The sequence below is a fragment of the Macaca nemestrina genome, chromosome 2 (assembly GCF_043159975.1).
Source record: "Macaca nemestrina isolate mMacNem1 chromosome 2, mMacNem.hap1, whole genome shotgun sequence".
In the NCBI taxonomy this organism is placed as follows: Eukaryota; Metazoa; Chordata; class Mammalia; order Primates; family Cercopithecidae; genus Macaca; species Macaca nemestrina.
The window spans coordinates 202,956,236-202,971,359 of record NC_092126.1 but is presented as its reverse complement, the minus strand read 5'-3'; the positions used below and the strand labels follow the sequence as shown (position 1 = coordinate 202,971,359).

At 39.7% G+C, this 15,124-nt stretch overlaps 1 protein-coding gene and 1 pseudogene across 15 annotated transcripts in view; both read left to right on the top strand.

Moving 5' to 3' along the window:
* The window catches only part of LOC105485558 (roundabout guidance receptor 2), a 1,382,758-nt gene that overhangs the window by 216,384 nt on the left and 1,151,250 nt on the right, over positions 1 to 15,124 (top strand). The gene's annotated exons all lie outside the window — the stretch shown is intronic.
* Positions 8,912 to 10,513, top strand: LOC105485562 (lipopolysaccharide-induced tumor necrosis factor-alpha factor pseudogene; annotated as a pseudogene).

The following is a 15,124-nucleotide window of genomic DNA, read 5'->3' as shown; positions in this document are numbered from 1 at the left end:
GTGATAAGAAAATGGGTAAGCATTTATGTTCACTGATAACACACAAAATCAAGCTGCTGGAGAAACTGGACAGTGATGTAAGTGTGAAATGTCTTATAGAAGAGTATGGCGTTAGAGTGACCACCATATACAACCTGAGGAAATGGAAGGATAAACTGTTGAAGTTCTATGCTGAAAGTGATGAATAGAAGTTAATGAAAAATATGGCTGGGGTCAATGGCTCACGTCTGTAATCCCAGCACTTTGCAAAGCCGAGGTAGGTGGATCACCTGAGATCAGGAGTTCGAGATCAGCCTGGCCAACATGGCAAAACCCCATCTTTACCAAAAATACACAAATTAGCCAGATGTGGTGGTGGGCACCTGTAGTCCCAGCTACTTGGTAGGCTGAGGCAGGAGAATTAATTGAACCTGGCAGGCAGAGATTGCAGTGGGCGAGATTCCTCCACTACACTCCAGCCTGGGCAACAGAGAAAGACTCTGTCTCAGAAAAAGAAAAATAAAATAAATGAAATAAAAGAAGTTGTTAATGAAAAATAGAAAAACACTGCATAAAACTATGAATGAAGATCTCGATTGTGTACTGAAAGAATGGATTCTTCAGCTTCTTAGTGAATACATGCCACTTAATGGTATGCTGCTTATGAAGCAAGCAAAGATCTATCACAAGAAACTGAAAATTGAAGGGAACAAATGGACTGGTTGCAGAAATTTAAGAAAAGACACAGTATTAAAGTTTTAAAGATTTGTGGTGATAAAACTTCTGCTGATCATGAATCAGCAAAGAAATGTATTGACAAGTTTGCCAAGGTCATCACTAATGAAAATCTGACACCAGAACAAGTGTCTAATGCTGATGAACTATCACTGTTTTGGTGTTACTGCCCCTGAAAGACACTGAATGCGGCTGACAAGACACCCTGTACAGGAATTTAAGAATGCGAGGGACAAATAACTGCGCTGGCCTGTGCTACCATGTCAGGCACGCATACGTATAAACTTGCTGTGATACGCAAAATTTTGCATCCTCACTATTTTCAAATTGTGAATTTCTTTCCAGTTCGTTGTTACACTAATAAAAGGCATAGGTCACAGGAGACATGTTTTCTTACTGGGTTCACAGACACTTTGTACCAGTGACGTGTGCCCAGTGCAGATAAAAGGCGTAGGTCACAGGAGACATGTTTTCTTACTGGGTTCACAGACACTTTGTACCAGTGACGTGTGCCCAGCGCAGAGACTGGATGATGACTGCAACGTTTTGTCCTTTACGACTGCTCTGCTCAGCCTTCAGCTGAAACTCTCATCAAAATAATACTTATGCCATATATCTTTCCCCAAATGTGGCTTTAATACAACCATGTGACCAGGGTATCTTTAGATCAAAGCAAGTAAACATAAAACACTTTTCTGAGCAGTGTACTAGCCTCAGTGAACAGAGGCATGAGTCTGGGAGGTTTTCAGAAGGAGTTTAGCATGAAGGACGCCATATATGCTGTTGCCAATGCTGGGAACACAGCTACTAAAAATAGTTGTGCATCCCTGATACAACCTCTGGCCTGCCTTTATGTTCACGGAAGATAATGAACAAAGTAGTAACTTTAAAGGATTTTGTATGTCAAATGAGAGAAAAATTATGTCTGACTTCCTTTCATATGCAAAACAGGTATCTTCAGAGCCCCTCCGTAAGTGGGAAGAAGTGGATATCAAAGAAGTTTTTAACATTGGTAATGAGGCTCCAGTTGTTCATTTATTGCCTGATGGTAAAATAGACAAAATGGGTGTGAATCAAGTTGAGCATGACAGTGATGTCCGTGTTAACACTGCCTGAAAAATGCCTACAGATGACATGGTGGAAATGTGTGATGGGCTTATTGAAGGACAAGAGCAGTAGGCATCCATAGCAGAACAAAACATGCCAGTTGTAAAATCAAAGAGAGACTTCTAAAACACAAACATTGTTCACGAGGCAGATGACTGGAGGAAACATTTTTAAAAGCCTGAAGAATCCTCCTTATCTCTAGAGAATCTCCTTCCTGGTCCCTCAATTGCTTTTGATGTTTCTTCATATATATATATATATATATATATATATATATATATATATATATATATATATATATAGTGTAATTTAACTCTTTAATCAAAACTCAGCATCACAGATAGAGACTGAAGGCCTGCCACTGTCAGCTGTTGCTGTTGTTTAACAGCTGATACAGGTATTCTGGCGATGCTACTGTGCTGTTACTCTGAACACATAATTTTTTCACGCTATTAATGGTATTTTTTACTGTTCGGCACTTAGCTGTGAATAATTATATGGAAATAATTGCTTACTGCTTGTCAGTAGCCTATAAATTCAGTCAGGAAAAAGAGTGATCTCAAACAACCACAGATGTCCACCCGGGTGGCAGAGGTGGTGGTGCCTTTCCTTTCTGATTGTTCAATGTACACACACTTTCTTTCAGGCACAAAATTGTTTAAAACATTTTATAAAATTACCTTCTGGCTATGTGTGTAAATACATATGAAATAGAAATAAATTTCATGTTTAGACTTGGGTCCCATCCTCAAATATTTCATGATATATATACAAATATCTCAAAATCTGAAAATAATGTAGAAATCCCAAACCTGTTTGGTCCCAAGTATTCTGGATAAGGGATCCTCAACCTGTATGTGCTAACCTTATTCTGAGGGGTGGGATAACAGCCATGTGCAAAAACAAAACACCGTCATCCTAAATATTACATTCTACAGGGAGAAAAAAGTTCAATGAACACAGCAATACATAAGACAGTTTAATTTAGAAATAAGTACTATAAGAAAAAATGAAGTCTGATAAAGGAAGTGAGAGTAATGGTACTACTACCTTAGAAAGTATGATCGAGGAAAGTCTCTTGACAATTTGAGCAGTAGCACGGGATAAATCATAATTCCTTGTAAGCCATTGAAAAAGCTATAAATTTTATTCAAATGAAACTTGAAAGTACATGGTGATGAGGCAGGCCACATTGTTTTAACTTCTCTTTGAATTCTGTACAACTCTCTTGTTTTTAATCCTCAACTTTGCCTTCCCCAAAATGCCAGTACAAGTGTTCAGGTTATTGTGTGTATTTACTTATCTATTTATTTACTTTTATTTTTCTGAGGCAGAGTCTCACTCTGTCACCCAGGCTGTAGTGCAGTGGCGTGATGTCAGCTCACTGTAACCTCCACCTCCTTCCTGGGTTCAAGCGATTTTCATGCCTCAGCCTCCTGAGCAGCTGGTCTACAGGCTTGCACCACCACACCTGGCCTGACCTCCCAAAGTGCTGGGATTGCAGGGGTAAGCCACCACTCCTAGCTATTCTGAGTATTTAAAATGGGCCAACTAGCAAAATTAAGTATAAATCAAATATTTAATATAATTTTAAAGTTATGAATTGTTTCACTATTTAATTTTGTCTTACATAGTTCACATTGACTTACTTTGAAAATTTTCAAATGTGTAAACAAAAGATAGAGAGATGAGTGTAATAAACTCCATATATCCACTACCCAGCTTAAACAACTATCAAATTATGCCAAACTTATTTCATTTGTAATCCTACCCACTTCTGCCAACCTCAGGTAAAAGTGAAGCAATGAGCAAATGTCTTACCATTTCACCCTTAAAGTTTTTAGTATGTAAGAACTTTTTGAAAAATAACTATAATATCATTAACACTACCAAAAATGTTGACAATCATTTCTTAATGTTATCAAATATGAGGTGTTCAAATTTCCCCAGATGTCTCATAAATATATGATTAGAACTGATGTACTTTAGTGTCTTCATTGCATATGGTCAGTATGTCACTAAGTCTCTTTTAATCTACCTATCACTCTTTTATTTTAAACATCAATTTACTTGTTGAAAAAAGTGTGTCATTTGTCCCATTATTCCCCTACATTCTAAATTTTGATAACTGATCCCCATGATATCATTTCACATGTTCTTCTATTTCCTGTGTTTTTTATAAACTGAGAGTGATTTCCAGATGTTTGATCAGATTTGGTTCAAGATCCTCCCCTCTGTGTTACATGTAGTCAGTCACTCTCCCCTAGGGCCCACCCAGGCGCTCACCTGAACCTCTCTGTACCTCCTCAACTTTAAGAATTGCTTAAGGTACAATCCCAAACATGAGAATAAACTAGTAAAATTCACAAAGCAGCTGAGTCTTCAGAAAAGCCCGGTAACTGTGGTTCATTAGTGTTTCAAGATATTCTTCATTATCCAAATCAATATTCAGCTGGAAATATTTATAAAAATAATAATAATGAAGATATCAGATAAATATATTGTTGGACAAATGTTGCCATTATCCTTTTAATCTCTGTTATTGAAAAATCCTAGATTATTGTTGGGGTCTTTGGAGTTCTATTTAATCTTTTTCAACTTTTATTTCTTTTTTTGGAAACCCACTTCTAAATGTCAGTTTTCCCTGAAATCTCACCTTCAACTCACTTTCTCCAGCTATCATATGGACTTACAGAGCCTATTCTCCTTCATGAAGGAAACATTTTAAAATTTATTTTTGATTATTACTTTGGAAACTCAGAGGTTAGATACATGACTGCCTGAATGAAGTGTTCACCTGCATTTTTTCTTCTTTCCACAACGTTGTTCAATAACAACCTGCTGACTAATGACAGCACACATTAGCCCTTGGTCGGAGACACACACAAGTTAGAGGTGGTGTTTCCATGGTGTTTTTACAGAAAATAATAGGAATATAAGCACCTAAATTCAGCCTTTTCCCTCACTTCTCGTGGCTTGTTCATTTATAACTTGTTTCAGAATTGCCCTGTGCTGTCTCTCTCTCTCTGACCTTCTGTTCTACAATAATAAACACTTTCATTAACTAATCTGTATTCTATAATGGCAGCTATTTCTAGTTTGATATGTTTAAAACAGTGGTTTCCTTAATTTGCAGCTATAGTTCTTTTTTAACCCAATTTTAAAGTTAGTTTCTTTATACCTTCTTGCCTTCTCCCTCCCTGACTTTCTATTGCTCAGCAATCTTTAAAATTAAACGAAGGATTCAGGTGAAAGGGAAAAAATGAAGTTCATGTTACTTGTTTCTATATTTTGAGGTCTACTTTAACTCTATATTTGTTATGTTATTCTCAAATAACATATTTCTATATATTCTACAAGTGACAGTTGGAACACATTTTGTTCACTGAGAATGAGAAGGGAACGAACGTTGGACAGAGAGTGGGTTACCCATTCAATGGTTTTCTTTCTAGAGTTCAACAGTATTAAAGACAATAACTGTTCCTCTCCCACTGTATTATTTCCTTTTTTCCCCAACGATCACAAAAAGAAACTGGAATATAGTACATCTCCTTTCAAAACAAAACTGGATATTGGAACTTGATCATTATTTCTTACATGCCTGCGAGGCATTTTTTGTACTAATAAAATGACTCAGATATGTTAAATTCATCCATTCAAATGTGTACACATCGCTTTTGCTCTCCATTGTGTACATTTGCACATAAAGCCTAAGCATATCTTTGCCCCTTTATTAACAACAGATAAAAATATATATTGAGCATTTATTCTGTGTCCAGCACTGAAAACAGTGGGAGAGGAACAGTTATTGTCTTTAATATGTTGAACTCTAGAAAGAAAACCATTGAATGGGTAACCCACTCTCTGTCAAACATTCATTCCCTTCTCATTCTCAGTGAACAAAATGTGTTCCAACTGTCACTTGTAGAAAACTTGAACTGTTTTCAAAGAAACATGTATGGTTTCGTGATTCTTCATTTATGTCTCATTGTCTCCCAGCTTCACTTACAAGTTTTATATATTGGCCGATGACATGTGGTACTGAGAGCTGCAAGGCATTAAAGAAAGTGAAAAGTCAAAAATATAAACCTGCTATGAAAACGTCAGAGACGAAAAGCTAGATTTAGACATCTAGTGGACCTTGCTTTATTTAGACCTTTCCCTGTAATATGTTTAAAACTTTAACAGAATAACATCCCTAAAAGTCAAAATTCCATTTGTGTAATTTACAAAAAGTGAGAAATGGATTTGTTACAGTCTGATTTTGGCTGATAAATGTAGTTTCATGGTAGGAAAATATAACTGGGACTCTCTGAGCAACAGAAACCTGTGAGAAGACCCTCTGCAGCAGAAGCCCCCACATTGTTCTTTTCTCCCATCCTGCCTCCATGCCCACACCTGCTGCTGTTCACACCAAGAATGAATCTACAAAGTGCAGACGGTATCCTTTTTATGACTTCCCCACAGCTTTCAGACCTTCCGCAAAGGTTTCATTAGTCTCTTTGAAGTTCAAAATGTGACCTCGAACACATTCTCGTATTGAGTTGTAGCTTCCCGTTTATTACTAAAGAGGCAGTAGCAATAAAGGGACACAATGTATTACAAGATTTTTCTCAATGTGTCATTGGACTGTGAACTTGGCTCTTGCTCCATTTTAAAGTTTACCAGTGTTCTCTTGTGTACTCTCTGTTCTTGCATCCTCCCTCCCAACCATTTCTAGGAAAACGAATCTCTAAGGAATCATAAAATCATAGAATATTGTAACTAATAGAGACCTGAGAGATTGTTTTCTGATCTTTTAATTTTCGAGAAGGAACTAAGATCAAATTTCCTGTAATTTGACAAGCATTCTGACCTAAAAACAGCGTTCATAAGAAGCATAAATGTTACTAGAAGGAGAGCTTCTCGGGCAGAATGACATTCTAGAATGATCTGCAAGTCCCTGAAGGTAATTAGGCAGCTGTTTTATTGCTCAATCCCCATGTCATGTTCAGGTTTTCTCTTCTTACTTTAAAAAAGAATGTTGCTCTAAAGAGACAGAGATTATTGTGCACAGTTAAAGAATGGAGATGAGGAATATGGGATCCCTTTTCAGTAATATTATGTGTTTAACTTTTATCTAGGTAGTTTTGAAAGAAAAACAGATTTAAGTGCATGAAATTATATATTTATGTCATATGACTTTCTTTTAATATAACTGGTATAAAATTTTCACACAGTGTGATTGCAAGCACTGTGTTTCCTGGGGACATGCGTGCATGTGACTATATATTTCAGTGCTTTTACCCATGTTTGTACATATATGTGAGTGTTGAATGAGTACATCTGCCCATTGGAGGAATTTCACTTCATTCTGACAATAAAATTGCCTGTTTAAAGGGAGGAAAAAAGACTGATAGTAACTAAAAGGAAAAATAAAAAGTTAGAGTGACAATTTGTTAGGTGTTTACTATGAGCCAGGCACTGACCTAGTGGCTTTATATGCATCTTGATTAACTTCACCGTGGCACTAATAGGTCGATAGTTTTCTCTTCATCTTCCAGATCAGAAAAGGTTGAGACCTCAGAGAAGTGAAGTGACTTTTCCTGCGTCACATAGATGGCAGTAGTAGAGTATGGATTTCTACCCAAATCCAGTTGGTGGCAAAAAATAAAAAATAGCTAAATGTAAAACAATGTTTATACTGCCTAAGTATGTTATATCAATTAACCCATTTTATGATCCCAGAATTCGATAAGGTTGATACTGCTATTCCTGTTTTATATATGCGAAATTGAAAACCATTGAAAGTTTAAGTAACTTGCTGCAGTTAAAATGACACATCTGGGATATAAACCAGTAGCCTGGTTGGACTACATACTTCAAGTCACTTACATACAGTGCTGTCCAAAGTGGGTATCTACCTTTTCCTCTCCTTGTGGAGAGGAAAGAACAGAGAACAGAACATATTCACATTTTGCATGTCATTTTAGATTTAAATTATCTTTAAAATAATATTTTACACAAGGTTAGTAATTGTCACTTTGGAAAGTTCTGATGTTTATCATTCAGAGGCATTCATTTTTTATATTAAGAAAAAAACTACTTTATCATGCATCAGGGGTTCCTCTACACTCAGTAAAGAGACATTGACATAAGATTTAGAATACATTGTAATTACTCATGTGAATTGGAACATACAGCACTATATCAGCGAGATATTGTCCGGTAGACTTCCATAGTGGAAAACAGAAACAATTATGACACATAAAAGAATTTTTTAAGAAGGCAGTCCACAAGAGGCATGGAAGTGCACCAATATGACCTGAAGGACCCAGGCACTATCTGTATTTTGGCTTCAAGGTGTCCACTGCGAGTTGACTCTTGAATTTTTTAGAAATTTTTTATTAATTTTAATTGTTGTGGGTACATAGTAGGTATAATATTTTGGGGGTACCTGAGGTGTTTTGATTCAGGCGTGTCATGTAAAATAATCACATCATGATTTCCACATTCCAGATGAAAGAGGAAGATAGGAAAGGCAAGAGTGTGCTCCTCCCAGCTGGGTTAAGTCTCTTTAAGAAGCGTCTCTGAAAGTTCCATACACCATTTTTCACTCACTTCTTATTGGCCAGGAAGGAATCATAGTGTAGTACCTAGCTGCAAGGCGAGTTGGGTAATGTAGTATTTTATCTCAACTCATGTGGTGGTTTTACCTCTTGAAATTTCCTATGTATTACAAAAAACAAATATATAGCTACGGCAGTAGTTCACATCTTTATTTGTGTTATTTTAAAAATAAATAAAGAAGCACATTTTATTTATGTCATCATGTTCTCTTTGAATTTAAAAAGATCCGATTCTCTGATAAAGCAGAAAAACAATGAACTTAAATTTCCTGATGCATAGTGTCGAACAATCACTTCTTACATATTTAACTACAAGCTACAGTCAGTCTTTGGCCATAGGGGTCAAAGATGAATAACAGTTTATCCTTCTCTCAAAAACCTACAATTTTTTTTGAAGGAGAAAGACGTACAAACTCATCATAATACACAATAGAAAATCTATTTAAGAAGTAATACGCCCGAGGGAATAAAACTAACTCTGACCTCCCGGCTCGACAGGCGGCGCAGGCGGCGGTGAACTGGCGGTTCCAGGACCTCGCCAGGCGGCCACGGGGCCTTCCTCAGCGCCGTCTGCACCGCCATCCTATGAAGAGACGGTGCTGTTAACGGTCATTACCCCAGGCCTCCGGCTCCCACGCCCGGGTGTGAAGAGACGGTGCTGTTAACGGTCATTACCTCACACGCCTCCTGCTCCCACGCCCGGGTATGAAGAGCCGGTGGCTATTAACGGTCATTACCCCAGGCCTCAGTTCCCACGCCCGGGTGTGAAGAGACGGTGGCCGTTAACCGTTATTACTTCACGTCTCCAGCTCCCATGCCCGGGTATTAAGAGACGGTGCTGTTAACGGTTATTACACGACGCCTGCAGCTCCCACGCCCGGGTGTGAAGAGACGGTGCTGTTAACGGTTATTACCTCACACGCCTCAGCTCCCACGCCCGGGTATAAAGAGACGGTGCTGTTACCAGTTATTACCTCACGCAGCTCCCATGCCCGGGTGTGAAGAGACGGTGCTGTTAACGGTTATTACCTCACGCAGCTCCCACGCCCGGGTATAAAGAGACGGTGCTGTTACCAGTTATTACCTCACGCAGCTCCCACGCCCGGGTATAAAGAGACGGTGCTGTTACCAGTTATTACCCCACACAGCTCCCACGCCCGGGTGTGAAGAGACGGTGCTGTTAACGGTCATTACCCCACGCCTCAGCTCCCATGCCTGGGCCAACTACGGGGCTGGTGACAGGGCCTGGAGGGAAGGGCATGAATCCTGCTTCGTATTTTGCCAGCCAGCGCCCACCCCCAGTAACAATCCAATTACCGTGCAGACGGTCTGTGTGCAGCACCCCATCCCCTTTTTGGACCGTCCTGTCCAAATGCGTTGTCCTTCCTGCAACAAGATGAGCGTGAGTCAGCTGTCCTGTAACGCCGGTGCTCTGACCTGGCTGTCCCGCGGGAGCCTGTGCCTGCTGGGGTGCGTGGCGGGCCTGCTGCTTCATCCCCTTCTGCGTGGACGCCCTGCAGGACGTGGACCGTTACTGTCCCAGCTGCAGAGCTCTGGTGGGCACCTACAAGCGTTTGTAGGACTCAGCCAGACGGGGAGGGAGCCGGGTGCCGCAGGAAGCCCTTTCCACCTCTCATCAAGCTTCACACCTGGTGGAAGTTCTGCCCTGGTGGTCCCACCTCTCCAGGGGGCCCACCTTCATGTCTTCTTTTGGGGGGAAATGTCGCAAAACTAACAAACCTCCAAACCCCGGCAACTGCTGCTTGGAATCGTGCATAGGACTTGCAAAGACATTCCCCTTGAGTGTCAGTTCAACGGTTTCCTGCCTGCCTGTGACCCTCAGTCCTCCCATCTAACTGTGATCATTGCCCTTTCCGAGTATCTTCCAGTGATCTGCCATCAGTGGCTCTTTTTTCCTGCCTCCGTGGGCCTTTCTGGTGGCAGCCTCAAACTGAGAAGCCACAGTTGCCTTATTTTTGAGGCTGTTCTGCCCGGAGCTCAGCTGAAGCAACCTTTAGTGCCTACCATTATCTTATCCATCTCTTCCCATCCCTGATGATAAAGATCTTGCCTTACAGACTTTACAGGCTTGGCTTTTAGATTCTGTAACTTCAGACTTCATTAGCACACAGATTCACTTTAATTTCCTAATTTATTTTTAAGTACAAAGAGGGGCTATTAACACCCAGTACAGACATATCCATGAGGTCATAAATGCATGCTAGAAAACCAGGGCTGGATTTTATCACTGCGCTGTCTCCCCTTGTTTCTCTGTGCCAGATCTTCAGTGCCCCTTTCCATACAGGGATTTTTTTTCTCATAGAGTAATTATATGAACAGTTTTTATGACCTCCTTTTGGTCTGAAATACTTTTTAACAGAATTTCTTTCTTTAAACAAACAAACAAAAAAAACAGAGATGGGGTCTTACTGTGTTGCCCAGGCTGGTCTCGAACTCCTGGGCTCAAGTGATCCTTCTGCCTTGGCCTCCCAAAGTGCTGGGATTGCAGGCATAAGCTACCGTGTGGGGCCTGAACATAATTTCAAGAGGAGGATTTATAAAACAATTTTCTCTAATCATATGATTGGTGTCATTTTCCCATTTGCCAAGGTAGTCTCACTTAAAAAAAAATAAGGAAAAGAAATGGATAATTTCATCCGCTGCCTTTACTTGGGGTTTACGTGGTTCTTAAACACCTTCATCTTGGAACTCTCCAAGTGGGGTCCCTCTTGGGTTCCTGGTGGTGGGTTTTGAAAGATAAGGGAAAGCACATTTTGAGCATCTCTGGGTACCACGGTGCGGAACACTTGGGAACCAGAGCTGTTTCAGAGGAATCTGAAGTCTGCTTTTAGTTTTCAGAGACACGGCTTGTTGTAAAACATCAGAAGACATGACTTACAGGACTCAAGCAGCAAGCCAGGATTCTAGGTTGGCTGCTGTGTCATCTTTGAAGTCAAGGCTAGGCTGGGCTCGACCTTCAAGAGTCCTTGTTTTGACAATAATTCACCCTAGGGAACTCATGTGAATACTACTATGTAGAAATAAAGCCTAGACCTTGAGCAAACATCTGTATATTGGTTGAAAATGATAGTGGTAACCGTTGATCCCCCTTACGTCATTTGATGTTTGGAAAATTCCAGTAATTACCATTTTTGCAATGAATATGGATACCACGTAGTAGTTTGGTGTTACCTGCTTTTGAAAAATAAAGTCTTTGGTTCACCTGGTAAAAAAAAAAAAAACAAAAACAAAAAAAAACTAACTCATTGGTGAGCTGGGGTGACCACGAGAAGAAGAGGTTGGAAAAACTTCCCAGAGGATGTGATATTTGATCTGGACTCAGAAAGTTGAGTAAGATTTCACTGCAAGGCAAAGAATGAGGAATCCAGACAGAAGGAATAGTTTCCAACACCTTATTACATATCCAGTGATATTTAACGTATAATGATAGTTTAATTCTGTGGCACAAATGTATGGTCAGAAGTTCAACATTTCTGTGAACAAAGTTTTATTGGAGCACAGCCATCCATTTGTTTATGTGTGTTCCTACTACATGAGCAGAGTCGAGTAGTTATAACAGGGACAATATGAATTGCAAGCTGAAAATATTTACAAAAGGGTTTGCTGACTCTTGATATCAATTAAGACATTTGCACAGGTATAAAAAATGTACTGATGATTTCAGAAATTAATTAAAATGTACATGGTTAAACCTTCCCAAACCCTCTGTCTGCAATTACCTAGCAAAGCAAGGTAGAGGGTTAAAGGTGGGTAAATACACGACAGTCAGGGGATAACTTGAATAAACTAGCTTGACATCTCTAAGAAAATAGCTAGCATTGTGGCCTATACTACAATGTCCCAGATTTTACCCTTCTCACTTTTGTGTACCAGGGGATTTGCATACTAAGACATTGGAAACTGCCAAAATGATAGACATGAAGCTCATCCTTTTGCTAGAAGAGATGTAAGACAAAAATAGAAATAGAGAGGGGAAAGGAAGTGAATTGCAAAGTATGTATTTCCATTTAAGGCTCCTTTTTTTTTTTTCTTAAAGTTTCTGGCTTAAGGTTTAAGTACCTTTGATCTGAGTCAGTCTTTTCCTTTTCCCAGTGCTCAGATGCATTGATACCCTTGACAAGATCAATGCAACTGGAATGGAGGGAGGAAATCAAGAAACGAATATTTTACAAATTAAGTAGGTCAGCCCAAAAGCCTAAGAGCAGACTCAGAGCACCCAAGGACTCATTCAAATAGGGACCCCTTATTATCTTATAATCCCAATATAAATACCTCTTTAGTCCCTCTCCGTGTCAGTGGATTCCACCAAACCTGGGAGTGGCTGCTTCCCTTCTTCCCTTTCTCTATTACATGTTCCGATTAACCCTCAAACAGCTGCATCATTGGGCCTCAGCACATGAGAAGGATTTCTAGGCCAGGTGCAGTGGCTCGCGCCTGTAATCCCAGCGCTTTTGGAGGCCGAGGCGGGTGGATCTCCTGAGGTCAGGAGTTTGAGACCAGCCTGGCCAACATGGTGAAATCCCTGCCTCTACTAAAAGTACAAAAATTAGCCGGGTGTGGTGGTGGGCACCTGTAATCCCAGCTACTTGACAGGCTGAGGCAGGAGAGTCACTTAAACTTGGGAGGTGGAGGTTGCAGTGAGCCAAGATTTGCTACTGCGCTCCAGCCTGGGTGACAAACCTAGACTCCATCTCAAAAAAAAAAAAAAAAAAACCTTTCTAGAATTGTGATGATAAGTAGTATAGCATCCTATAAAGAGCACACAGATTAGTGGCCTGAGAATCAGAGTGCTTACGGTCACTGGATTTTACAGCTGGAAAGGATCTTACCAGTTATCTAGTCCAACTTCTCATTTTCCTCTGTAAGAAACTCAGGTCCAAATCAATAATGTGACCAATATTTTAGTCCTGGTCTATTCTACTGTGGGACCTTGGAGCCTCTAATTCTCATCAGTCTCTGTGTTTTAAATGCAAAATTCACATAAATCAAATAATCTCAAGAAACCTCTACATTATAGGATGGTAGTAGTCCACATCTTGACAAAACAAAACAAACCAAACATTTTAAAACATTTAAAAAGCGCTATTGAATTTTAAGAAGGGCCTTTCTGCTTTTTAGCATCAGGCTTCAGAATGTAACCTTTTAGAGTGAGTTCCCAGCATACTATAGAAAACATTGAATTCTCTTCTTCATTTATTATTATTTTTTTCTTAAAGGTGCCTCTCATATTATTTGTCCAGAAGTTTGATGTGAAAAAACAGTTGTAGCAACAATTGCTTCTTTCTTTTTTTTTTTTTTTTAGACAGGGGCTCCCTCTGTCATTCAGGTTGGAGTGCAGCTGTGTGCCCTCAACTCACTGCAACCTCTGCCTTTCGGGTTCAAGCGATTCACCCACCTCAGCCTACCAAGTAGCTGGGACTACAGGCATGGATCACCACGCCTGGCTAATTTTTGTATTTTTAGTATAGACGGTGATTTGCCATGTTGGCCAAGCTGGTCTCAAACTCCTGGCCTCAAGTGATCCACCTACCTCGGCCTCCCAAAGTGCTGGGATTACAGGCGTGAGCCACCTTGCCCCGCCCAGCAAGTGCCTTCTGCACGGTGTGATTCCAGTGGAGGCCCCAGTCAGCAGGTCATTCCAGTGAGTCATTGTTGCCAACCATTGACAAGGCCCAGGAAAACAGCAGAGGTGGGGAGGTGGGGCAGGAATAGGGGAAAGGGCAGGAATTGGGGAAAGGGCAGGAATAGCAGAAGCAAGTTTTGAAAACAGATTTATCTGGGTCCAAATTTGAAATATTTTACTTATTAAATCTCTATCATGTTTATGATAACCTCATCAAACTCTGCAAGCCTCAACTTTCTCAATGGAAAAATAGCAATGCCTATATTGTTCTGTTAAATATGGGTTAAATAATGGTGAAGTGTCTCTAGATAACCACCATATTCATTGCAAAGTAAAGGGTGGAAAAACTCTAGCCTAATATATATATTTTCTTTTGTTCCTTGCCTTCTTTGTCTGCACTTCTTTTTAGAATTGACCTTCAGAAGTACATCTTCTTTCTAAGTTTATATTATTCTTATAGAGTTATTATAAATATGGTATTTGTATATTAAATATAACTCAATTTCAATTTTTTATATATAAACTAGGAAAGGTGATCAATGTTTATAAGCCACATGGCCATATATTTCACTCTGACTATATGTGCGTCTATATGTGGCTTGAAGTTAGCTGTTTGGGTGATCAAATCAGAATAAATAAATCAACTTGATTTATGTTTTTGTTTTTCAAGAACTTTGTGCAATCCTTCATCTAAATTAAAGAAATCAACTAGTTTTGTAACAATACAGACAACGCTCTAAGAATAGCATTTTGCATTGTGTGTGGTATGCAAAAAAATGTTTTTCCCTCTGTATCCAGTATGTTTATGGGCCCCTCCTCACCCCAACAGTTGGTATATGCCCAGGGAATGTGAAATCATTTCAGCATTGGCCCAAGTACAACATAGAGTAATTAGAGAAGTAAATCTATTCTCTACAACTCATTGTGTGTATTCAAGAGCCAAATGAAATTTTCCTTGCAATTACCCTATGTTTGGGGATTATTCACCCCACTGCTTATTTCCTAACTCCAACTGTTTGCCCATGTGTCTGTCTGTCACTCTCCATCTTTC